We start from the raw sequence: 26,859 nt of genomic DNA, 5'->3' as shown, positions 1-26,859 counted from the left end.
CAAACTCTTCAGGTTCACACAAAATGTGATTGTCAACAGGTATATCTTTGTTTTTGACAATCTCATCGGGTTCAGTCAACTCCTTGATTGAACCATCCAATTCATTTTTGGTAAAAACATTTTTACTTTTGATATGAATTGTTTCTCGAGTAGTTTTAGTTGCATCAACATTCTCAGATTTAACAGTAGGCATATCTAAGCATTTTTCCCCATCAAGAATACTACTATAATCTTCCTTATAGTGTGAGGAGGAATCTCGACATATCCCAAACCTGCTTTTCCATTTTCCTTATGTGAATGGTTAACTTTAATGATTTCATTCAAAAGAAATGATGAATCTCTAAATTTTCCAAGCTTATTTTTAAGTTCCATCACTTCATTTTTGAGATTAGAAATACAGGTTCAGAGTCGAAGAATCTCCTTAAAATGTTGATCAACAACAATAATCTTACACTAAATCTCAGCTTTAAGATCATGATTGCTTTCAGACAGATTTTGAATTTTAAGAGTTGATTGTTCTAGTAATTTTGATTTTTGTTTATAGCATTCATTGATCATAAAGTGATCTTTTGTGAGAGTATTGTTCTGATTTAATGCTGTTTCATGTTTGGCTTTGAATACAGCACATTCAGCACACTCAATCACTTCAGGTGAAGATTCAGATACATTAACTTGAGGTTTGAGACATACCTCATCAAACTTAGCCATACATGCATAAGATTCAACTTGATCAGGAATTGATTCGGGTTTAAGATGACGAACTTTGAGCAGTATCAGTCTTAGAGTCAGATGAATCACTTTCCTCAGATACATTATCACTGCTAGCATCTTCGAATTTCTTCACTGGTTCAACAATTGCCATATTAGCTTGATTTCCTAACAAACGTTGAGACCAATCAACATCTTCATTAACCACCAGAGCTTGAGTAGCAGGAGACTTGTAACGTCCGTAATTTTCCGACAAAAGGCTTAAACTTGTAGGATTTCGTGCACCTTTTGGGCTTGACCCAGCTTTCTCTCGGGAGCTCCTTGCCACCCTCGTAAGCTTATCTTACTTAAATTTTCTTACGAATTCAACTCTTAGTAAAGTGGAGGGGCCAGAATGTATTATATTATTATTATACTTTATAAAAAAAATCTAACCCTAACCCAACCCAGGTCCGATTGGCGCAACCCCACCCCCCCCCCTTCTCTCTTGTTTTGCGTGCAAATCAGCCACCATCCAGCCTCTCGAGGTTTGTTCCAGGTCGGTACCATATTGTTTCAACTCTTTTTCACCTTAATTAATCCATATGGCGCGTTTATTTGTCAAAATTCGGTTGTTTTTTTAGGCTTGTCGGAGGGCTGTCCAGTTGAGTAGTTCCGGGGCTGTTTTGGCTAAGGTTTTCGCACCAACATCTTCCTAGGTATGTCTAGTATAACATACTTTAAAATCATATCCATTGGTGTTAGTTTGATTGGTCAAATAGTTGTAGTTTGAAAGTGGATATTCGGTTGTCTAGAATAGTGAATTGTTGCGCTTAACGCGAGTATTGGAGTAATTAACGACAAATTTAGTTTGGGTGACATTGGTTCGTGTTACGGACTGTTGAAAAATCATTTTTATAAGTTTTGGGGCTGAATTGGTTGTCGGTTACTCAAGCGGGTCGGTACAAAGCGCAATTTCGTTTATTGAATAGTTGGTGCGTTGTACTTGTGAGTTACCGACCCATTTGACTCGTGTAGCGTCGTGTGGACTTGTTGGCTGTGAAATTATCATATTAGGTCCACACGGGGCTGATTTGGATGTTAAGTGCTTAAACAACTCTTAAACGCGCGTGTTAGTATCACCTAGTGCTTCCGGGGGTAATTTGGGAATTCTTTATTCCCGGGAGTACCTATGGGTCGTTCTGGTAAATGTGAGGCCTTGGGGGCTGTTGTGATTTAGTTTGATGAGGTCGAGGTTTAAGTAACTCGAACCATGTTAGAACGTCTCGTAGGATAAGTGAGTTCTTTTGATGTCGCTAGTAATGTTTGAATGTAAACCGGCAGGTGTTTGAGTTTGGGATTTCTTAGGGACTCTTTAGCTCGTGGTGAATTCATGCCTTGTGGCAGGTGAGTTCATGATGCCCTTTTTACTCTTTTAAACTTTGGGCTAGCATACACACTTAAGTTTTTTTCTTACTTGATGAAATGTTTTAAACTATTTTATATAGGCTTGCTAGTATATGGTAGGCCTTGGGATGTTAAATATATATATACATATATATACATTATTGTTTGGCCTCTATTTGGCGATGTTGTAGTCTTCTCGACTACTGAATGTTGTGTATGCCTACTTCGTGTTTGCATACGGATGAATGGTGATCTTGGCCGGGCCAAACTATATGACTCAGGTTCTTAAATCCTGTGGTGGGCCCTAAAAAGCCCGTGAGGGGGGAGGCTCATGTGGCATGATCATCATCGGATGTTACGTGTTTGGGTTGTACGTGTGCTCGACCCTGAATGTTATACGTGGATGTTGTATATAAATATATATATATATATATATATATATATATATATATTGTTATATATATATATATAGGGATGTACTTGAAAGGATGTTTATATATATACATCTTTGTATATGTATGTATGAGAATGTTTAGTCTTCAGTAACGATGACTTAATGGATGCACTCTTTTTACTTTAAAAACTTTTGGTATACGTGTTTGGGTTGTACGTGTGCTCGACCCTGATGTTAGTATTTGGATGGTATTTGTAGGGATATAAATATATGGATGTATATAGATGTCTAAGTACGAATACTTAGTGTTGATGGTGGCCTAACTGGTCGTATCCCGTATTATATTTTATAATCCCGTTTTTATATTTAAACCCTTGGACTGATTTATTTAAAATGTCTATTATTAAAACTTGAACTCACTCAGCTCAAGCTGACTTTGTGTGTATGTTAGTGTGAGTTTCAGGTTTAGAGGAGGATGCTTACCGCTTGGACGTGCTCGAGACTACTTGGACGGTTGAAGGCATAAGTAGTCGGAGATTAATACGCAAACTATTTTCTTTTCATTTATTACTTTAAACATTTAAATTATGGTTTTGGGAACTTGGTTTTAGTACTTGTGATTTTCCGCTGTTTATTACTCTGAAACGATTTTAATAAGATGAAATTGTTTGACTTTAAATCTTTGAGAATCTTTGGATATGATTACCAACTGTAGGATTCCCGGGATTCGGGGTCTTACAAGACTTATCTTGTTCACCACCAGATAAAGTCGTTTTACTCTTATCCCCACCAGATGAATTCTTTCCTGAAGATCTATCTGAATTGCGTGGCCCATAAATTTCTTTTCTTGGCTTATCACATTCTTTGGAAAAATGACCAAAGTCCCCGTAATTGTAACGTTTCACCTTCTGTTTATCAAATCCGACCCTTTTATTCAAAGTAGGAAGATCTTTCCTAGTTCGCTGCATAAATCTCTTGACTTTTCAAACAATCATAGCCATGTTCCATTTGAGATCCATTAACTCAAGATCATCCAGGTCAATTTGATCATAGTCCTCATATGTTAGTTCACTCGTGGTAATCTTGATTCCAACAAGCTGTTCATATGAGGTCATGAAAGGGCACACGAACGCAAACTGTTGTTCAGCATCTTACAAATTTACTTTAGGCAAGCTTGAAGCTGGAGCATTTGTGCTTGCATTAGCTCCATTGGCCATAAAGCATACATTAGGAGGACAGTTTACATTAGGAGTTTCTTCTTGAGCTGGGCAAAGAGAGCATTAATTGGTACAGAACTTGAAGAAAGATTTGCTGGTATAGAACCTCCATAGAGTGAAGGATTTTGATTTGAGGGATGCTGGTTTTGATTTTCCTTCAATGAGTTTTGACATTTGATATCAAATTCTCTTTCATCAATCTTATTGATGAATTGTACAGCTATAAGCTTGGTGTTTCGAATGAAACCGTTTTATTTCAGTACAAACAGGAAAGTCGAATATGAAGGAGGCAAGGCATTCTTCAGTGTATCAATCTTATATGTTTCAGTTGGCTCAAGATTGACACTAGACATCTCAACAATCAGATGACTAAATCGGTTAATCATCTCTTCAACCGTCTCATTTTTCATCAAAATAAAATTTCTAAATTGAAATTTTGCGAGAGTCTTTTTACTCTCGAGAGTATTCCCCAAACTTTTTGTTTTCAAAGTTGTGAATAGTGAAGCACAGATCTTATTGGTACTATATTGATGAAAAATTTGTTCAGGTAATGCTATAGTGAGAGTTGAATAAGCTTTAGTTTCACTCTCAAAATCTTTCAACTCTTGAGTTTCATAATTCTTGAATTCCTTAGGAGTCCACCCCATGTTGTCACTGCCTACCAAAGGTACCGCATACACATCATCGAGAAAACGCACGCTACTTGGATGAATTGATCCCAAGTGTGCACGGAACCTCGGTTCCCAACGAGCAAAGTCTGACAGTTTTAACAATTTGGGACATTTGTTGTGACTGCCAATTTCATTATCCATGGTCAGCATCTGCTGCATTAAAGCATTCTGAGATGCTAATGCATAGTAAGAAACGTTTTGCGAAGCCATGAGGAAACAATTGTTTAAACTTCAAGGATCAAATTTTTCAATCCTTTAAAGTTTATTGTTTACTGTTCACACGAATGGGTACACAGTAACAAATGAGAGTAACTCCTTTTAATGAATGAGTGATATTCGTTAAAATTTTCACGAATGAACTGATTAACGAATGGATCGATATTCGTTAATAAATGAAATTAAAAGAGATTAACGAATGAGTTTAGCGAATGAGGTATAACGAATGGTGCTAATGAATCGTCTTGAAACGAATATGAAATCAGATTTAACGAATGTGATTTGACTAGCGAATGGCTAACGAATGAACCGTTAGGTTTTAACGAATAGGCAGTTAGAATTAATGAATGAGCAGTTAAGTCTAAACGAATCAGTCTTCATCGTAACGAATGAGTATGCAAATCTTCATCAGGTCTGAAAATCAATTCAAACTTCAAATCCGTCCAAATCTAACTTATTCACCCTAAAACCTTTACCAATCTGTTCATAAACCAATTCTGAACCTCACTGATCTTGTCCGAACTCACAAACACTAATTCTTGAATTCCATAGGAGTTCACCCCATGTTGTCACTGCCTACCAAAGGTACCGCATACACGTCATCGAGAAAACGCACGCTACTTGGATGAATGGATCCCAAGTGTGCACGGAACCTCGGTTCCCAACGAGCAAAGTCTGACAGTTTTAACAATTTGGGACATTTGTTGTGACTGCCAATTTCATTATCCATGGTCAGCATCTGCTGCATTAAAGCATTCTGAGATGCTAATGCATAGTAAGAAACGTTTTGCGAAGCCATGAGGAAACAATTGTTTAAACTTCAAGGATCACACGAATGGGTACACAGTAACAAATGAGAGTAACTCCTTTTAATGAATGAGTGATATTCGTTAAAATTTTCACGAATGAACTGATTAACGAATGGATCGATATTCGTTAATAAATGAAATTAAAAGAGATTAACGAATGAGTTTAGCGAATGAGGTATAACGAATGGTGCTAATGAATCGTCTTGAAACGAATATGAAATCAGATTTAACGAATGTGATTTGACTAGCGAATGGCTAACGAATGAACCGTTAGGTTTTAACGAATAGGAAGTTAGAATTAATGAATGAGCAGTTAAGTCTAAACGAATTAGTCTTCATCGTAACGAATGAGTATGCAAATCTTCATCAGGTCTGAAAATCAATTCAAACTTCAAATCCGTCCAAATCTAACTTATTCACCCTAAAACCTTTACCAATCTGTTCATAAACCAATTCTGAACCTCACTGATCTTGTCCGAACTCACAAACACTAATTCTTGAATTCCTTAGGAGTTCACCCCATGTTGTCACTGCCTACCAAAGGTACCGCATACACGTCATCGAGAAAACGCACGCTACTTGGATGAATGGATCCCAAGTGTGCACGGAACCTCGGTTCCCAACGAGCAAAGTCTGATGGTTTTAACAATTTGGGACATTTGTTGTGACTGCCAATTTCATTATCCATGGTCAGCATCTGCTGCATTAAAGCATTCTGAGATGCTAATGCATAGTAAGAAACGTTTTGCGAAGCCATGAGGAAACAATTGTTTAAACTTCAAGGATCAAATTTTTCAATCCTTTAAAGTTTATTGTTTACTGTTCACACGAATGGGTACACAGTAACAAATGAGAGTAACTCCTTTTAATGAATGAGTGATATTCGTTAAAATTTTCACGAATGAACTGATTAACGAATGGATCGATATTCGTTAATAAATGAAATAAAAAGAGATTAACGAATGAGTTTAGCGAATGAGGTATAACGAATGGTGCCAATGAATCGTCTTGAAACGAATATGAAATCAGATTTAACGAATGTGATTTGACTAGCGAATGGCTAACGAATGAACCGTTAGGTTTTAACGAATAGGCAGTTAGAATTAATGAATGAGCAGTTAAGTCTAAACGAATCAGTCTTCATCGTAACGAATGAGTATGCAAATCTTCAACAGGTCTGAAAATCAATTCAAACTTCAAATCCGTCCAAATCTAACTTATTCACCCTAAAACCTTTACCAATCTGTTCATAAACCAATTCTGAACCTCACTGATCTTGTCCGAACTCACAAACACTAATTCTTGAATTCCTTAGGAGTCCACCCCATGTTGTCACTGCCTACCAAAGGTATCGCATACACATCATCGAGAAAACGCACGCTACTTGGATGAATGGATCCCAAGTGTGCACGGAACCTCGGTTCCCAACGAGCAAAGTCTGACAGTTTTAACAATTTGGGACATTTGTTGTGACTGCCAATTTCATTATCCATGGTCAGCATCTGCTGCATTAAAGCATTCTGAGATGCTAATGCATAGTAAGAAACGTTTTGCGAAGCCATGAGGAAACAATTGTTTAAACTTCAAGGATCAAATTTTTCAATCCTTTAAAGTTTATTGTTTACTGTTCACACGAATGGGTACACAGTAACAAATGAGAGTAACTCCTTTTAATGAATGAGTGATATTCGTTAAAGATTTTCACGAATGAACTGATTAACGAATGGATCGATATTCGTTAATAAATGAAATGAAAAGAGATTAACGAATGAGGTATAACGAATGGTGCTAATGAATCGTTTTGAAACGAATATGAAATCAGATTTAACGAATGTGATTTGACTAGCGAATGGCTAACGAATGAACCGTTAGGTTTTAACGAATAGGCAGTTAGAATTAATGAATGAGCAGTTAAGTCTAAACGAATCAGTCTTCATCGTAACGAATGAGTATGCAAATCTTCATCAGGTCTGAAAATCAATTCAAACTTCAAATCCATCCAAATCTAACTTATTCACCCTAAAACCTTTACCAATCTGTTCATAAACCAATTCCAAACCTCACTGATCTTGTCCGAACTCACAAACACTAATTAGACTTTGTCAATTACTCAATCCAGATCCACAACAATCCGAACTCAATTCAAACTTACAATCATCTATTCATTCCTCAATTCAAACTCAATTGAACCTTTCTCATTCCCTAATACATTAATAACGATTCAAAACACTTAGAAAAGTTCATTTCGAATCAATTCGTCATGACATACAAGTCTCTATTTCACTTGAACTCAATTGAACTTCAAATTTCAATCAATTAGTCATGAACCGAATCCAATACATGATCAATTTTATGATTAAACCAACTAGAAGCATCGAAGATCAGATCAGTGGCTCTGATACCACTTGTGAGAGTTCAATCAGATCTAGATCTTATGATTACAACGATGTTCATGTTGATTATCTATACGGTTAGGCTAGGTATACTTTAGTGTGTGTACTGTGTGTGTTGAGAAAGCAAATGGGCAGAGTAACGAGAGGGAATCAGGAAAATATCAGAACTGTTATGTTATAATAGTTTACATGGGGCATATATAGATGATGACCTTATTAGTTAAGATAAGCTTAACGAATAGGTCATTCGTTACAATTACTTAACGAATAAACAAACTTATTCGTTAATACTTTAATGATAGCGTATAGCCCACATTTGTTATGTTCCATTCGTTAAACTTGGTTAACGAATGGGACTTACATTTAAGACGAATGTGACATATTCGTTACGGAGTAACGAATGTGCCTTACACATAGGCAAATTTACATTTATAACCCCTATACTATTAAACTATTACATTATCAAAATCAATAAAGACCGAGACGGAAAAACCATGTATCAACACGAACGCACAACCTAAGTGTCTAGCTCACAAGTTTGCTCGAACTACTTAATAAAATGATCCATTTTCCTAAGCTCGAACTTTCATACCGAACCACCTAGCACACTTCTATGCTTGAAGACTTAGGTCTTACAATTTATCATGCAATCATGCTCGAAACACATAACGTCAATTTTCACATTATAGAAGGTGCTCGTACGTAAGATGCATGCTCGAAACACTTGACAGCTAATTTTCATGTCATCAGAATGCTCGAAGGTAAAATGCATGCTCGAAATACATAGATAATTCATACAGGTCACATAGTATACTTGACACAATGTTATCATACTTAGTAAGCAAAGTTCCTCTGCTCGAATTAATGATAATCATTTCAACTTGATGAGCTGACCTTAGCTTTTTGTTTAAGGTGAAATAAGATATCAAAATCCAGTTCAAAATTCATTTTAATTTTTTTGGAAAGATCTCAACATTGGATCATATTATTTAATAACTATCACACCATTTAATTTTCAGCCTTATTATGACTTAAGTCAGGTTGACACTAGGTGGAAGCACTTAACATGATTCTTATGACTTTCGTGATATGCTTAAGTTTCAATTTAATTGCTTGGGTTAGAATGGTTACAGTTTGAATTTCAGGTTGTCCCTTATCTCTTCTCAAAGCTTATTCAGCTTTCTCCAATCACCCCAATTTGACTTCAACCCCCTGATGTCTTGGTCAAATTATATTTATTTATTCGAGCAGTATATATATATATATATGTATATGTATATATATATATATATATATATATATATATATATATCAGACTTCAAGGTTGAATGTTGGACTTACATGCCATCCAGACTTACATGCCTTACATTCAGAGTGTTTAGGACTTAGTTGAATGCCCCCCTCTTGTAGTTCCCGAAGTGCCCCTTAAAGTCATGATAATTTATTTATAGAATATAAGCTTTTTGAAGCATTTTCTAGTTTCGTTTTCAATACTATTCTTTTTGCTTCATTTTACTTTTGATAGCATTTTCAACTACATTTAGCACTCTTATCTGCTCATATATATATTTTTCATAAATTTGTTTTGATGGACCAAAACAGCAACGAGCTCATGTATGACTGGATAATCACCTTTCTGTCTATCATACGGAGAGATGTGTAAGGAGACATACCTTGGTCTTCAAATGAATCACCACATCAAACTTGGCATGATTAGTATATTCGTATATTTGTATCACTTCCGTCACTACACTCATGAGAAGACGCCACACGAATTGTCATTTTACTGAACAGAAACCTTTTAAGCTTCTAATCCATGGGTTAGGAGATTAGGCAACATACTATCATTTCCATTTTTAGTTGGATTCTATCTCCACAGAAAACAGTGTTTAGCTTCGTAGAAGCTTGGAACTTGGATAATATTATCATATCTCTTATGAGATATCACCGAAAACAGTGTTGCTTAGTCAAAAACATTTACCATTTTCAAAACCATTTCTTTTTAAAGTTCAATTGAAAAACATTGATTTTGAAAGTAGTGTTGTCAGTTAAGCACATTTAACAAGCACAAACTATCACAATATCAAACACATTCATCCAGACAGTAGAAATCATTTAGATAATCACAGAAGACTGTCGAGCATGCTCAGAAATTCATCGAGCATACTCGAAAGTCAATCGAGCAACCTTAAGATTTATCATTTTAGTGCTTGTGCTTAAAAGACTTAGCTGAGTGCTCGAGCAGTATACTTATGCTTGGAATACTTAGAAAGTTTTCCATAACACATGTCCATGCTCGACCACAAGTAACACAACTTTTGTGCTCGAGTTAATTGAGAAACCTCAAGTATGTTTTGTTTTTGCTCGAAGAACATTAAACACACCATGCAACACAGATTATGCTCGAAATACTTGGAAAAGTTTTCAAGACAAAATTCTATGCTCGAGCAACTGAGCTATGACATCTGTACTCGAAGGACTTAGAATAGTCTTACAAGTGCCTTTGCTTGTGCTCGAGGAGCAACTAACACAATATCAAGCACAGGTTCATACTCGATGTACTTAGAATCACTGAACTACATCATGCAAACACATATCAGAGTACCAAAAGCAGTAATAAGCCATTTCAACAAAATTTACACACAAGAACAGTCACTTACATGATTCATGCGATTAGACTAATCAGTTAGGCATAGCAAATCATCATGCAAACATTCAAAGTGAGTAACACAGATAATCAGTAAGCACCTCACTTAAGCACACATCCTAAATTAAACTTCATCAGCATTTATCATTCCTAGGCATTTTACAGAAAATGAAACCTGGTTTTATCTAAAGGTTTGGTGAATAAATCAGCCAAATTATCAGATGTGTCTACCCTTTTCATTTCTATTAAACCTTTTTCCTGACAGTCCCTAATGAAATGATGTCTAATTTCAATGTGCTTAGTCTTAGAATGTTGGACTGGATTCTTAACAATGAACATAGCTGCAATATTATCAATTAAAATAGGTGTAAGTAAGAAATTCAGACCATAATCCAGTAGTTGATTTTGAATCCACAGAACCTGTGCACAGCAGGCAGAAGCAGCAATGTACTCAGCTTCAGCAGTAGAGATTGACACTGTAGTCTGCTTCTTGCATTGCCAAGACACCAGCCTGTTCCCTAGAAACGGCATCCTCCAGAGGTTGATTTTCTACTCATATTGCAACCATCATAGTCACTATCTGTGTAGGCCATCAAGTCAAAGGAAGGGTTCTTTGGATACCAAATCCCCAAATCTGGTTTTCCCTTTAGATATCTGAAGATCCTCTTAACTGCTAGCATATGTGAGGCCTTGGGGTTAGCTTGGAATCTGGCACAGACACATACAGCAAACATAATATCTGGCCTAGATGCTGTGAGATACATCAGTGATCCTATCTTGGCCCTATATTCATGCTGGTCCACCGGCTCCCCCTTTTCATTAGGTACCATTTTCTCATGTGTGTCCATCGGTGTAGACACTATCTTGAAGTCTTGGCACTTGAATTTATTAAGAATCTCTTGTACATACTTTGGTTGATTAATGAAGATTCCATTAGCTTTCTGTTGCACCTGAAGTCCAAGGAAAAAGTTCATTTCCCCCATTGAGCTCATCTTGTACTTGGATTTCATTACTTGCTCAAACTCCTTGCACATTTGTTCATTTGTAGAGCCAAAGATAATGTCATCCACATACACTTGCAGCAGCAGCAGATCCTAATTCCTCCTTTTATAGAACAGAGTCTTGTCAATGGCTCCTCTGTAGAAGCCATTTTCTAACAAATGGTTTGACAGCTCATCATACTAGGCTCTTGGTGCTTGATGCAGTCCATACAAAGCTTTGCTGAGTTTGTAAACTTTGTTGGGATGAACTGGGTCTTCAAATCCTGGAGGTTGAGTGACATAAACTTCTTCATCAATCTTTCCATTTAAGAATGCAGATTTTACATCAAGTTGATAGAATTTAATGTTCATTGATGCTGCATATGCAAGAAAGATCCTGATAGCCTCTAGTCGTGCAACTGGAGCAAAAACCTCTTCAAAGTCCACTCCTTCTTCCTGTAAGCATCCTAGAGCCACCAATCTTGCTTTGTTCTTAATCACAATCCCCCTTTCATCTTTCTTGTTTCTGAACACCCATTTTGTTCTAATAGCATACTTGCCTCTGGGCTTGTCAACCAAGTCCCATACATGTAAGTCTCTGAATTTGGTTAACTCTTCCTGCATAGCTTCTACCTAGTTGTTGTCTTTCAAAGCTTGATTAATGTTCTTTGGTCCAACTTGGGATAAAAAGCAAGCATACAGACAGATGTTTGCCTTTTCAGAAGAGCTTCTAGTCACTCTTTCATGCAACTCTCCTATTATATTTTTTGTAGGGTGATTTCTTTCAACAGAGGTGGTCTGCACAACTTGTTGTGCAGACACTTCTGTCTCTAGAATGGTCATATTTAACTCAGCAGATTCACTTTCCATTCTCTCTTGAAATTTCATCAGTTGCTTGAACTTGATTAATCTCTGATGATGAAGCTTCATTTGACCCAAATTGTAGAGAGTTAAACAAAGACTGAAACCTATCTTCAAAGTGATTTATCCCTTCAGACTGAACAGGTTGTTGACTTTGAATGGGTTCACTCTCTACTTCACTTGGACCTTCATTAGAAACTTCAAATGCTGCATCTTGTTCATTCATCTCAACTTCAGCAGTTTGCTGGTTGTTTCTTTCAAAGTTAAATCCATTTGTTTCAGGAGCAACAGATGACCATAGCTTGTCCAGATCAACTTGTTTTTGTTTTCCATTATCTTCAAAGCTGGTTCTGTACATGCTGTCATCCATATCTTCAATGTAGATTTTGAAAGACTTGATCATCTTTTCCAAGTCAAAAAGCCATTTGGGACCTTCAACATTGTTAAAGTGGTTTTCATTGAATATTATATCTGAAGACTCAATGACCACCATGTGCTCCTTCACATAGACTATGTAAGCCTTTGGGTGAGATGAGTAGCCCACAAAGAAACATTCCAGAGACTTTGACTAGAATTTATTTAGATAGTCCTTTGTATTCAACAGTGAGCATCTGCATCCAAAAGGCTTTAATAACTTCACATAAGGCTTTCTTTTGAAGATAACCTCATATGGAGTCTTGTTTTGAGCCTTGTTTAGTAGAACCCTGTTCTGCACATAACATCCAGTGTTGATTGCTTCTGCCCAAAAAGTGACTGGCAGATTTGCATCAGCAATCATGGTCCTTGCAGCTTCAATCAATGTTCTGTTTCTTCTTTCTGCAACACCATTCTGTTCAGGAGTTCTAGGTGCACTGTATTGTTGAAAGATCCCCTTAGAAGTGCAGAATTCATCCATAATTCCATTCTTGAATTTTGTCCCATTGTCACTTCTAATGACCTTTACCTTTCTTTCAAGTTGATTTTCCATTTTCAGCACATAGGTTCTGATCAAATCTTGGGTTTCATCTTTGCTGCCCATGAAGTATATCCAAGTAAACCTTGAATAATCATCAGTGATCACTATGCAGTATCTCTTCTTTCCAATACTTGGAACACTTACTGGACCAAATAGATCCATGTGTAATAGTTCCAAGACCTCATCAATGGTGTTTATCATTTTGCTTTTATGTGAGGATTTATGTTGTTTTCCTTTAAGGAAAGATGTGTATTTTTCTTCTAGCTTGATCTCTTTTGTGGGAAGGCCAACAACATGTTCACCTTTCACAAGTTTGTTCATGTTCTTCAAGTTTACATGACACATCTTCCTATGCCACAGTTTTGACTCATTTTCAGTGGTTTTGGAAACAAAGGATGAACCACCTCTAGATGTAGCAATGTTCATTCTTAGCTCATAGAGGTTGCCATTTCTTGGAGCCATCATCATGATCATCTCAGTTGGAATCACAAACTCAGGCTTCAAAATCAGACAGTGTTGATCATTAAAGGCCACCTTGTACCCTTTATCACAAACTTGAGAAACGCTGAGTAGATTGTACTGTAGTCCTTCAACATGCAGCACATTCTCAAAGGATACTTTTCTATTGGTGAGTGTTCCTCTTCCAACAATCTTCTCTCCATTTTCATCACTCCCAAAAGCAACTGGCCCTTCATATTTTCTTTCATAGTTGATGAGAACACCTTTATCACAGGTCATATGCCTGGAACATCCACTGTCCATGTACCATAAGTCATTACTGTTCAAGGACTGTTCCTGCACATACATACAAAACAGAGTTAGTTGGATTCTAAGTCACAAACTACATCAGTTTGTAATTAAGTGTCAGGTGAAGATTCATCAGGAGTTGGAGCTGGAACTAGAGGTGGGTCTTCATACACAACTTCACATTCTTCTTCTGAGTCTGAATCTGACCCAGCCTTCACAACTTGTGACTTGATTAATTCTTCAGTTTGCTCAATCACATAGTCCTTCTTTTCAGTCAACTCCTTCTTAGTTTTCCATTGGAACCCTCTATGTTCATAACCCTGCTTCATCAAAAATTTCTCATCCCCATTAAAGACACCAGGTCTAATCTTTTCTTTTCCTTTGTCACTTGACCTTTTGTTCCTTACAAGTTTGCTTGATACCCTTGCTTCATCCTTGATTTTCAATACTTGTTTCAATCTTTTTTCTATCACTGACCTTTTCTCTTCATCATCTGAACTGCCTTTTTCTTCATTTAAGTATCTTTGATACATTTTCTTGTATCCTTTCATGTCAAACCCACAGACCACATCAGGAACTACAAACTCTTCCTCTTCAAACCAGCAAGAGTCAATGTGATGACCATAGGCATCACACTTCTTGCACCAGACCTTGCCATAACTCCCCATGTCTTCAAGCAATTGCTTGTCTTTAATTTTGTCACTGGGTTTGGGGAAGTCAAAGCCTAGGGAAGTTTTAGGACATAAAGATTTGCTAAAGTCCATTTTGATTGGTTTGTTCAGATCAGGCTCCAGATGATATTTCTCTTTGACAAACACTACAGGCTTCAACTTGGATGAGGTTCTTGAACAGTTTCCGTTTTCTTCTCTTACAGATTTTCTCATTGGTACATACTCCACATCTCCAATGTCAAATAGTTCATAGTTTGAGAAGACTGGATAGATTGGAGGATGTGACTGATCATAAAAAGATTTTATTGCTACTTCATTTCTTTTCTTGATTTCAAACTATGGTCTAGCACAAATGTCAAACATTACATGTTCTTTTCTAATTTTTTCATAGTGCTTCTTCAACTTTGGAGTTATCTTTGGCAGAAGAGGAATCTTTTCACTTTTCTTCTTGTTGGATCCCTTTTTCTTCTTTCCCTTAGATGATTTTGTGCTCCCATAGCTGCAGTTACTATCTTCACTTAAGTACTCACTCCACTTCTTTTTCTCACTTTCCAACTTTTCATTCTTCTTAATCTCTGGTTCCTCACTTTGTTTCACTTTAAACTCTCCATTCTTATCCACAAACACATCATCATACTGTTTTACAAAATCAGCCTTATCATCAAACACCTTCTTGAACTGTTTCAGATATTCACTTCTGCTTTCCTTGTCTACTTTCAGTGGGTAGCTATCACAGAAAGGTGGTGGCACCTTTTTGTACTTCTCTTCCTGTAGAAACAAGGTTCTTCAAGAATTCCATTTGAATTAACAAGTCAGCATTTTTCAATTTCTCTTCAGCATACATCTTCTTCAACCCCTCAATTTCAATTGTCATTTTTGATTGGGTTTGGTATGCCTGCATACAACCTCTTCAAGCCCCTTGATTTGATTTTCATAAGTTGCTTCACTGGCTTCATATACATTCAAGAATGCTTCCTTTCTCCCACACTCAGTTTTCCACTTTCCAATCTCCTGATTTAGTTCATCAATGGTAATAAGAAGATCAGAAATTGAAATATCAGATTGTACCTGCACATTTGAAGATTCAGGCTTGTCCTGCACTATGGCCATAAAATCAACATTTGCCTTTTCGATCTCAGCTGCATGGTTGCTCCAATCAAATTCCCCATCCTGTGGCACCCTGGTTTCTACAACATTTCCTTGATCTCTCAGCTGGTTCACATTGTTTTGATTAGCTCTGTTCAGATTAGTGTGAACCTGCATTTGGTTGTTTCTTTGGGGTTGAAAGGTTTGTTGTTGGGGTATGTTTGGATTTTGATAGGGGTTTTGGTTGGTAATCTGATTTCTCTGGTGCTGGAAGTTCTGATTCGGGTTTTGATAGAATTGGTTATGACTCACTTGATTACCAACTTGCTTTGGCATGTTGCACTCTCTAGCAAAGTGTCCTGGTTGTTGACAATTATAACAGATGGCCTTTGATTTGTCAAAGCCGATTCTTTCATTCGGTCCATTAAAGCTTGTTCTTCCAGTTTTTCTGCTATACAGCCTTTTGCTTGTCACAGCTAACATAGCTGCTTGCCACTTTATGTCCATGTCTTCCAAGTCATCAGCATCGATTTGCTCAAGATCTTCCTGCACAATACTTGTGTTGATCAGGTTCTTGGCGACAAAGGCATGATATGACTCAATAAACATAGAGAACAATGCTTGATAGTCTGTTCCTTGAGCATTGTTGTTCTGCATAAATGTTGACTGCCCATTTGCTGTAGAGGTAGTATCATCGTCAATCAGCTGAACATTAAACCTTGACTAGCCACTACATGTTGAACTTGTTTCTGATGGCTCTTCGATAATAGGCTGCTGGTTCTTGATTGAGAGGTTGCCCATTGGTGCTACTAGAGCATTATTCACTTGAAAACTTGGCTTGTCCTCTTTAATCATATGATTTTCAATCATCTCATGTCTACGGCCTTGAGAAATGCAATTACATCATCCAACTTAAAGTTGGGGAAATTGGCTTTTTCTTTGATAAACTTGCTAGCAGTGTACCATTCACCGGACGAGGATGATAAAAGCTTTTTGTTCAACTCAAAGTCAGAGATCTGCAGATCAGTTGTTCTTATGTCGTTTACAATCATCATAAACCTCTGCAAAACTGATTTTAATCTTTCTCAGTCTTTAAACTTGAACCTGTCTAGTTGTTGCTTCAGTCTATCTTTCTTGATGTCTCTTAGTTCAGTATTTCCTTGAAACATGTCGATAAATGCATCATACATACCCTTTGCGGTCTTATGATGATTGACAGTTGTCAAAATTTCCCAAGAAAGCCCTAACTTCAGCATAGACAAAGCCTTATCGTCCCGTTTCTTCATTTTTAGCTCAACGGAGGTATTGTTGTTCGGAGCTGTTGAAGGAACATAGTTTCCTTCAGTGATGGAAGTCCAAAGCTCTGGTTCGTTGTAGTTTACTGCTGCTTCAAAAAGCACCTTCCATTTGATAAAGTTTTCTTGTCCAAGCAATCTTGGAATCTTGTTGGTAGAGACTTCTTGGTCTTCCATTTCAGCAGATCTGGAATTTGTAGTAGTGAAACAGAGTAAAGTTTCAAGCTTTTTCACAAACCTTCTGTCCCGTGGCCTTCAGCGAGCTTCCAAAGCTCTGATACCACTTGTCAGGACTGTGAGTCGGGTGAAACCTTAGAAAAGGTTGACAAGAACACACCAACTCAATAACCCAAAGGCCTATTGAATATCCCGGCGGAATCAGGATATCCAACAAGTGGGAATGAAGGAATGAAAATAACAAACAGAAATGATAATAAGTAATCAATAAAAGCACATTCAAAGACAAAGATTCACTGTATTAAATGAGTCGTTAATGAAACAGTGAAAGGAATGTCTAGGGTTTCGTGCGTGACGGCGGCGGCGGCAGTACGAGGAAACAAATAGAATATTCTTTTAGAATGTTTCTCGTATTCTATGCGTCCTTATCCGTATCCGTCTCGTGCCCTAAATGAAACCTAGGACCCTATTTATAGACCCTGACATTCCTTCTAAGAGTTCCAAATTATTACATAATGAAATATACAAAACAATACAAGTGTTGAGTCCTCGAGCAAGATAGCAGTCTTGCTCGAGCAGACTCACTATGCTAGGTATGATCGATGATTGTCCTCGAGCATACTTTACTTAGAATTTCTTCAATGAAGATATTCTCCTCTAGTAAGCTTCATTCCTCTTGACTAATTCATGCTTTGCTCGAACTAGTCCATCGAGCAAGCTCATTCTTCTTGATGTCTTCAGTCATCCTATTCAGCAATCTTTAGCATGCTCGGATGTAAATTTTGCTCGAGGTGCTTGAAGTCCTTGCTTTGATCTCGTGACATCTTCTTATTGCATCCATGCTTGTCCCCATGTGCTCGATCATCCTGTGCTTGTAACACTTGGTTAAAACTTGTATGATCAAGCTATTTGCTCAATTGGTAATCCATGCTCGATAGAAGAACACTCTGGCTCGTTGAAGTGTAGCTTGCTCGAAGCCTTAACACTTAGATGAATTTAAACATTTAAGGTTCTGAAGACCTTGCTCGAAGTAGTAAAACCATGCTCGATCGTCTAGGCTTGCTCGAAGTCCATACTTAGCTGTTTTCTGAGGAGGTTGAGAAGATTCCAATCTTCCTTATCAAAAATCCGACCCAACATCTTAAGGCCCCGGATGGGACCCAAATTACGGTCTTCAGTGACCGGAATGGTGCGACACCGCATATCATATCCATGCTTAAGGCGGGAAAACTGATACAGCGAGGGTGCAGGGCGTATCTGGCGTATGCTATAAATGTGAAAATCGAGGTGGTTACCTTCGGTGATGTTCCTACTGTTTGGGATTTCCCGGATGTGTTTCCATATGATTTGTCAGATGTTCCGCCGGATCGCGAGGTCGAGTTCCAGATAGACCTTGTGCCGGTTGCAAAACCCGTTGCTCAAGCCTCTTACCGTATAGCACAAAACGAAATGAAAGACCTTATGGCTCAATTGGAAGACTTTCTCGACAAGGGCTTCATTCGACCAAGCATCTCACCTTGGGGTGCCCCGGTCCTGTTCGTCAAGAAAAAGGACGGTAGCATGCGGATGTGCATCGACTACCGTGAATTGAATAAACTCACTGTGAAAAATCGGTACCCTCTATCAAGGATCGACGACTTATTTGATCAGCTCCAAGGAGCTAGTTGGTTTTCGAAGATCGACCTTAGGTCCGGGTATCATTAGTTGAAATTCGGGAGGACGATATCCCTAAGACTGCCTTCCGCACTCGTTATGGACATTATGAATTTCTCGTGATGTCTTTCGGTTTGACCAACGCACCGGCTGCGTTAATGGATCTTATGAACCGGGTGTGTAGGCCGATGCTTGATCGTTCTGTTATTGTGTTCATCGACAACATTCTTGTGTATTCCAAAAGCAAATCCAATCACGCCGGTCATCTCACGGAAGTTTTGGAAGCTCTGCGAAATAATAAGTTGTACACAAAATTTTCTAAGTGTTCTTTTTGGTTATGCGAGGTTCAGTTCTTGGGTCATGTTATTAACTCGAGTAGTATTTTGGTTGACCTTGCAAAGGTGGAAGCCGTAAACGAATGGGAATCTCCTAAGTCTCCATCCGAAATCCGTAGTTTTCCTGGCTTGGCGGGGTATTACCGCCGTTTCATCCCTGACTTTTCGAAAATCACATCATCATTGACCAAATTGATCAAGAAGAGCGTTAAGTTTGTTTGGGGTACCGAACAGGAGGAGGCTTTTCTCGAATTAAAGAGCAGGTTGACGCATGCTCTGATTTTAGCTTTACCCGATGGCACTGACGATCTGGTTGTCTATTCTGATGCCACTTATTAGGGGCTTGGGTGTGTTCTGATGTAGCGGGGCCGAGTCATAGCTTATGCCTCGTGGCAGTTAAAGCCTCACGAGGCGAATTATCCTACTCACGATCTGGAGCTGGCGGCGGTTGTGTTTGCACTTAAGTTGTGGAGGCATTATTTGTACGGTGTCCCCTGTGTTATCTATACCGATCATAAGAGCTTAAAGTATTTCTTCGAACAAAAGGAACTGAATATGTGTTAGCGTCGGTGGCTGGAATTGATTAAGGATTATGATTTGGAGATTATGTACCATCCCAGTAAGGCTAACGTGGTAGCCGACGTGTTGAGCCGGAAAGAGAGACCGAGACCTATTCGCGTGAAATCTTACCAGCTTATTCTCAAGCCCGATATTTTGAAACAGATAGCCAATGTTCAGAATGAAGCTTTGCGGGTGGAATGGATTATGTCAGAACGTATTTGGGGTCAGGAAAAATTGTTGGAAGACGTCGGTGACAGGGTGAAGTATAAGGACGGTCGTTTTTGGGTACCCATGTATGGGGGATTCAGGAGTAAGATATTGGATGAAGCACACAAGTCGCGCAATTCCATTCATCCGGGTGCTACCAAGACCTGAAAATTGGTGGCCTGCGATGAAGTATGAGGTGGCTTAGTACTTGAGTAAGTGTTTGATGTGTCTACAAATTAAGTCTGAGCACCAAAAGCCTTTCGGGAAACTTCAACCCCTGGAAATACCTGAGTGGAAGTAGGAGCATCTTACAATGGATTTTGTGACTAAACTGCCTCGTACTCCTAGGGGTAGCTATGACACCATTTGGGTAATCGTGGATAGATTAGCTAAGAGCGCTCACTTCTTGCCGATTCGAGAAACTTATAATTCCGAGCAGTTGGCCGATGTATTTATTCGTGAGATCGTTTCTAGGCACGGGGTGCCGGTATCTATTGTTTCGGACAGGGATACGCGTTTTACCCCCAGGTTTTAGAAGAAGTTTCATGAGGAGATGGGTACCAAACTTCTCATTAGTACCGCTTATCACCCGCAAACGGATGGTCAATCCGAGAGGACCATACAGACTCTTGAGGATATGTTGCGGGCTTGTGTTATCGATTTTGGTGGTAGTTGGGATCGTCATTTACCGTTGGTCGAATTTTCTTATAATAACAGTTACCATGTCACTATTAGGATGCCGCCGTTTGAGATGTTATATGGGCATAGGTGCAGGACTCCAGTCTGTTGGGGCTCCATTGGTCAGAAACAGTTGGGTAGTTTAGAGGTGGTCGAGGCTACGACTGAGAAGCTTGATAAGATTAAGGCTTCTATGAAGGCCGCTCAGGATCATCAAAAATCTTATGCGGACAAAAGGCGGAGGCCTATTGTGTTCGAGGCTGGTGACCGAGTTATGCTAAAAGTTTCTCCTTGGAAGGGCATCATTCGTTTTCGTAAGAGGGGGAAGCTTAGTCCGAGGTTTATTGGTCTGTTCCGTATATTGTCCCGTGTTGGTGAGGTAGCGTATAGAGTGGATTTGCCCGATGAGCTCGCTGGGATTCATCCTACTTTCCACATGTCTCATTTGAGGAAATGTTTGGTAGACGAGGAGGCCATGTGCCTCTGGGTGATATTGAGCTCGATAGTAAACTGAACTACGTTGAAGAACCTATCGCTATTCTTGACCGTCAGGAAAGACGTTTGAGGAATAAGGTGGTTAGGCAGGTGAAGGTGCAGTGGAGGCACCGTAGGGGTTTCGGGGCTACTTAGGAGTCCGAAAACGAGATGATGAAACTCTACCCGCAGTTGTTCCTGTCGCATCGGGATTCGGGGACGAATCCCATTGTAAGGGGGTGGACTTGTAAGGCCCGTTAATTTCCGATAAACGATTTAAAGCATGTAAAGTATGTACATCTCTCGGGATTTATCTAGCATTTCTCAGTGACCTTCTCATCTTACCGGTACGTTAAATCAATTAACTTCTCATTCAAGTTGCTACTTCTTCCAAATTGGAGGGGCTAGAGTGTAACATATTATATTATATCACAAACCCTAATCCCTCCCCCTTTCTTTGGCCGATCGGAAACTGGAGCAGCAGCCACACCCCTCTTTTTCTTTTTTTTGCAGCCAATTCCAAGTGCAAAACTTCAATTCAAGGTTAGTCCCACATCCCCACTAGTCTTTTACACCCTAATTAACCTTTATATCTCGCGTATTGATCGTTAAATAGCTTGTTTTAGGCTTACCGGGTGGCTGTCCAATTGAATAATTTTGGGACTGTTTTGGTTGAGGTTTTTGCACCACAATCTTCCTAGGTATGTCCCATATATCATACTTTAAAATCATGTGCATTGGTGTTCGTTTGATTGGTCAACTAGCTGTAGCTTGAAAGTTAGTATTCGGTTGTCTAGAATAGTGAATTGTTGCGTTTAACGCGAGGGTTCAAGTAATTAACGACCAATTCAGTTCGGGTGGCTTCGGTTTGAGGTACGGGCTGTTGGAAAATTATTTTTATAACTATTTGGTTGAATTGGTTGTCGGTTACTCAAATGGGTCGGTACAACGCGTATTCGCGTTTATTGAATAGTTGGTGCGTTGTGCTTGCGAGTTACCGACCCATCCAACTCGTGTGGTATCGTGTGGACTTGTAGGCTGTGAATTTATCAAATTGGATCCACACGGGGCTGAGTTGGATGTTAAGTGCCTAAACAACTCTTAAACGCGCGTATTAGTCTCACCTAGTGTTTCCGGGGGTAATTTGGGAATTCTTTGTTCTCGGGAGTAACTATGGGTCGTTTTGGTAAACATACGGCCCCGGGGGCTGTTTTAATTGAACTAGGTGAGGTCGAGGCTTTAGGTAACTTAATATAGCGCCTGTAAATTTCGTTAATCGGCTCGATCGTTTATAAATGTTTGTCAAAAGCCAGGGTTTCATCTTTCTAAATTAGAGACTTGTAATACGTTTTAAAAGTCCATTTATCCATCCTTTTGCTCACGACATCACCTCTTATAACTTAAAGTGTTAGATTAGTATGTAGCACCCAGCATTTTTGTTTAACGACACGCACGTTGTAGAGTTTGTATATTTATCGGGTTTGACCCGGCATTCTTCGGGGACCTCCTTGTCATTATCGTAAGTTAAATTATTTAACCTTTCTTCCAAGCTATCACATTTTTCATGTTTGAGGGACTAGAGTGTAATTGTTTATTATAACAAGAAAACCCTAACCTACTTCTCATTCCTTCCCTTCCTGTTTCGATCGGCACCCACATTGCAGCCTCCATCCTCAATTTTCGGGCTGGTTCCAGCCATTCTCTAGCCTCCTGAGACTAATTCAAGGTCGATTCTATCTTAGTGTAACTCTTTTTCACCATTAAACCTTTGTTGAACACGTTAGGGTTGAGTTTTGATGATAACAGTTTGCTGACAGATTCGTATTCGTTTGTTGTAGGGTCTGTAACGCGATGATAACCCATTGTTTTTGATCGATTCTTATTTCCATGATATTCTACTTTGAGTCTAGTTTCAGGAATTTATAATACGTAATTTTTGGACGAGATTTGAATACTTTTTATGATTTTATAAGATCAAGTGTCAAAACTGACGCGGGATGACGGATTCTAGTCTGTCTTCCCGACATCATAACCTTTTTTCGACAAGTCTAAATTGGTTGGTTCCACTTCTGAAAGTTAATATTTTGAGTTAGGAACCAAACCCAATTGGAATAGTTTAATTTGTCTGGGTAATGATTTTAATAAAAATAAAACCATTTTGTTATGCACTGAAATAGCTGCACGTAACTTGCTGTGTTGGAGGAATTTTTATGATTTTTTTGTGTATTGGAAAAATATAATAAAAATATTTTTAGATACCCAAGACATTTATACAACTCTGGTAAAAATTTTAATAATTTAATTCCATGGTTTTCCTATGTAATAAAATACATCTTTGCATGCTAAAATATGCATGTTATATTCGTTATTGATCGATAAGTTCATTTTAGGCTTAACCAGTGGCGGCCCTTTCTCGCATCTTCCGGGGCTGTTATAATTGAAGTTCGTGCTCCGTCATCTTCTTAGGTATGTCTAGTGTAATATACTTTAGTATCATGAGTTTTGGCATTCGTTAGATTGGTCAACTGTTGATGAAGTGAAAACTAGGTTTCGGTTGTCTAGTTTGCCAATTGTTGCGTCTAGCGCGTTGTTTGAGGGAATTAACAACCAATTCGGATGTTGTAGCCTCGGTATGATTTTTTGGCAGTGAAAAACTATATTTTTATGTTATTGGGCTGAATTGGTTGTCGGTTACTCAAACGGGTCGGTACGACGCAAATTCGCGTTTATTGGTAATTTGTGCATCGTGCTTGCGAATTACCGACCCATCCAACTCGTGTAGCGTCGTGTGGACTAGTGGGCTGTGATTTTACTAAATTTGGTCCACACGGGGCTGAGTCGGTATCTAAGTGCGTAATCAACCCATTAACGCGCGTAATCGATAAAGTCAGCAACTTTTGGGGGTAAATTGGGAATCCTTTGTCCCCGGAATTAACTAAGGGTGTTTTTGGTAAATACATGGCCTCGGGGGCTGAGGTAATTGAATTTGGTAATGTCAAGGCTTTAGGTCAATCAAATCATGTTAGAACGTCTCGTAGGATAAACGAGTCGGCACGTTTAGTTAGTAATCTTTTTGTGCAATCCGGCAAGCTTGTAAACTGTGGATTGGCTTTGAAGTTCTCAAACTCTTTGGTGTTTGTGTGGCTCTTTTCAGGTGAGTTCATGATGCCCTTTTTACTCTTTTACTTTTGGGCTAGCATGCACACCTAAGTATTTTCTTACTTGATGAAATGTTTTAAACTATTTTGCATAGGCTTGCGAGTATTAGTAGGCCTTGGAATGTTATAGAATTTGTGTATGTATATATATTATTGTATGGTCAATATTTGGTGAATGTTGTAGTCGTTATCGACTACGGAATGTTATTATTGAATGGTGATCTTGGTCGGGCCAAACTATACGACTCAGGTTCTTAAATCCTGTGGCGGGCCCTGAAAAGCCCGTGAGGGGGGAGGCTCGTGTGGCATGATAAACATCAGATGTTACGTGTTTGGGTTGTACGTGTGCTCGGCCCTGAATGTTATTATTGAATGGTGATCTTGTCCGGGCCAAACTATATGACTCAGGTTCTTAAATCCTGTGGCGGGCCCTGAAAAGCCCATGAGGGGGGAGGCTCGTGTGCCATGATCAACATCGGATATTACGTGTTTGGGTTGTACGTGTGCTCGGCCCTGAATGTTATTATTGAATGGTGATCTTGGCTGGGCCAAACTATACGACTCAGGTTCTTAAATCCTGTGGCGGGCCCTGAAAAGCCCGTGAGGGGGGAGTCTCGTGTGGCATGATCATCATCGGAATGTTACGTGTTTGGGTTGTACGTGTGCTCGACCCTGAATGTTATACGTGGATGTTATATATATATATATATATATATATATATATATATATATATATATATATATATTGTTATATATATAGGGATGTACTTGAAAGGATGTTTATATATATAACAATATATATATATATATATATAACAATATATATATATATATATATATATATATATATATATATATATATATATCTTTGTATATGTATGTATGAGAATGGTTGAGATTAAATGTAATTAAAAATTAAGTAGGATAGAAAATAAAGATGTACAGTGATTACACTAATTTAAACGTCCGTTACACCTGTGTAATAAGCCGATTCGGTGCGTAAAAAATTATGTATTTTTCTACGTACATGTAACCTACATATATTACATATACGTAAAAAACATTCAAAAAAAATTGTTATGTTGAGTTCTTTCGAGTTCTTAAAACTCAAAGTGGTTCTCAAAAGAAATCTTTGATATATATATATATATATACAGTGGCGGAGCCGCATTGTGGCAACCAGGTTCGGTCGAACCCGGTCTTTTTTCGATTTTATATATAATTTATAGTACTGAACCAACAAGCGAACCCATTCTTTTTCGGCGAACAAACCCGGTATCGTTTTAAAAAAATGTATTCGAACCCATTAGTTATGAAAGTTTTAGTTAAAAAAATTTAAGTAATGAATATGTTTTTTATAAAATATAAAAAATTTTAAAAGTTGCTAACAAACTAAAATGGACCATTAACAACCCATATATAGATAATAAAAAAATATTCAAATTATTCATAGAAATTACCTGGTAAACCCAACCAAATTAACATTCGTAGTTAGACATAATCCCTTAGTACAAATTAAATAAAAGAACAAAAACAACATCCATCGCCTCAGCAGCCGATAAACTTTTTCTCTATTGGCCAAAACAACCATCGCCTCATTGCCTTCGCCAGTTCGCCTCGAGGCTTCAACCATCGCCTTACCTACCGGACTTCAACCAAACGACAACAACGGCCGACCGACCCACTCTTTCTTTGATTGCTTCAAGCCTTCAATCCACGAATCTTTCTTAGATTTTACATAATTAGATGGGTGACGCCTATGATGCTTGCATTTCTTATATTGAAACTGAGTTGTTTTTTGAAATCACGATTGAAGAATGTTATAAATCGTTTTCAAAACATAAAAATATATAGGGAACAGTTATAATATGTAATATATTTTTATTAAATATTACTTTGTATTTTACTAAATGTTGACTATGTACATTTATTATGGTGATATTGTAGTTTATTTATCTCACGAATGACCAACCCGACCCATTTAGGTTCGAAAACTTTGACCCTGAGCATCGAAAAATCTCAAACCCATAGAAAAAATTTCCTGGCTCCGCCACTGTATGTTTATGTGTGTATTAAAGGGACTAAATAGTGTTACTAATAATCCAAAGGACTAACAATGAACAACCAAAGACCTAACTGTAGCAATCTCTTCTTCAATTATATATAGCATATTATGAGCAATGCAATCTCAATAAAAGTTCAAGTAATGGTAAAGCTCATGAAGTCGCATTCCATACTCTTGAGTGTTACCTTTCGCCTATTGTTTGTTTCGCACCAAAGTAAGTTCTCCACATCAACCATTTAATCATATGTTATTTTTATATATAATTATCCTAATCAATATAATTTTTGGACTTATAGGAGCAAGGAATAAAGGCAGCCATGTCACAGCACATGGCCGCCCAGCACTACCTGGCCGCCCGTCACCAAAAAAATGTGTGCAACTATATTGTGATCCAAAAGGCAATCAGAGATGCATTGTTGTTGCGATGCTATGGACAGTTGCGGTGAGAAACCCTTGTGTCAGAATATTTGTAAGGAGAACGTCTATACCACCACAACAACAACGCATGCCCTGAT

This window comes from Bidens hawaiensis, unplaced genomic scaffold, assembly GCF_021521415.1.
Source record: "Bidens hawaiensis isolate Kalapana, Puna unplaced genomic scaffold, B.hawaiensis_p1.1 tig00035169_1, whole genome shotgun sequence".
NCBI lineage: Eukaryota > Viridiplantae > Streptophyta > Magnoliopsida > Asterales > Asteraceae > Bidens > Bidens hawaiensis.
This window is presented reverse-complemented; position numbering follows the sequence as displayed.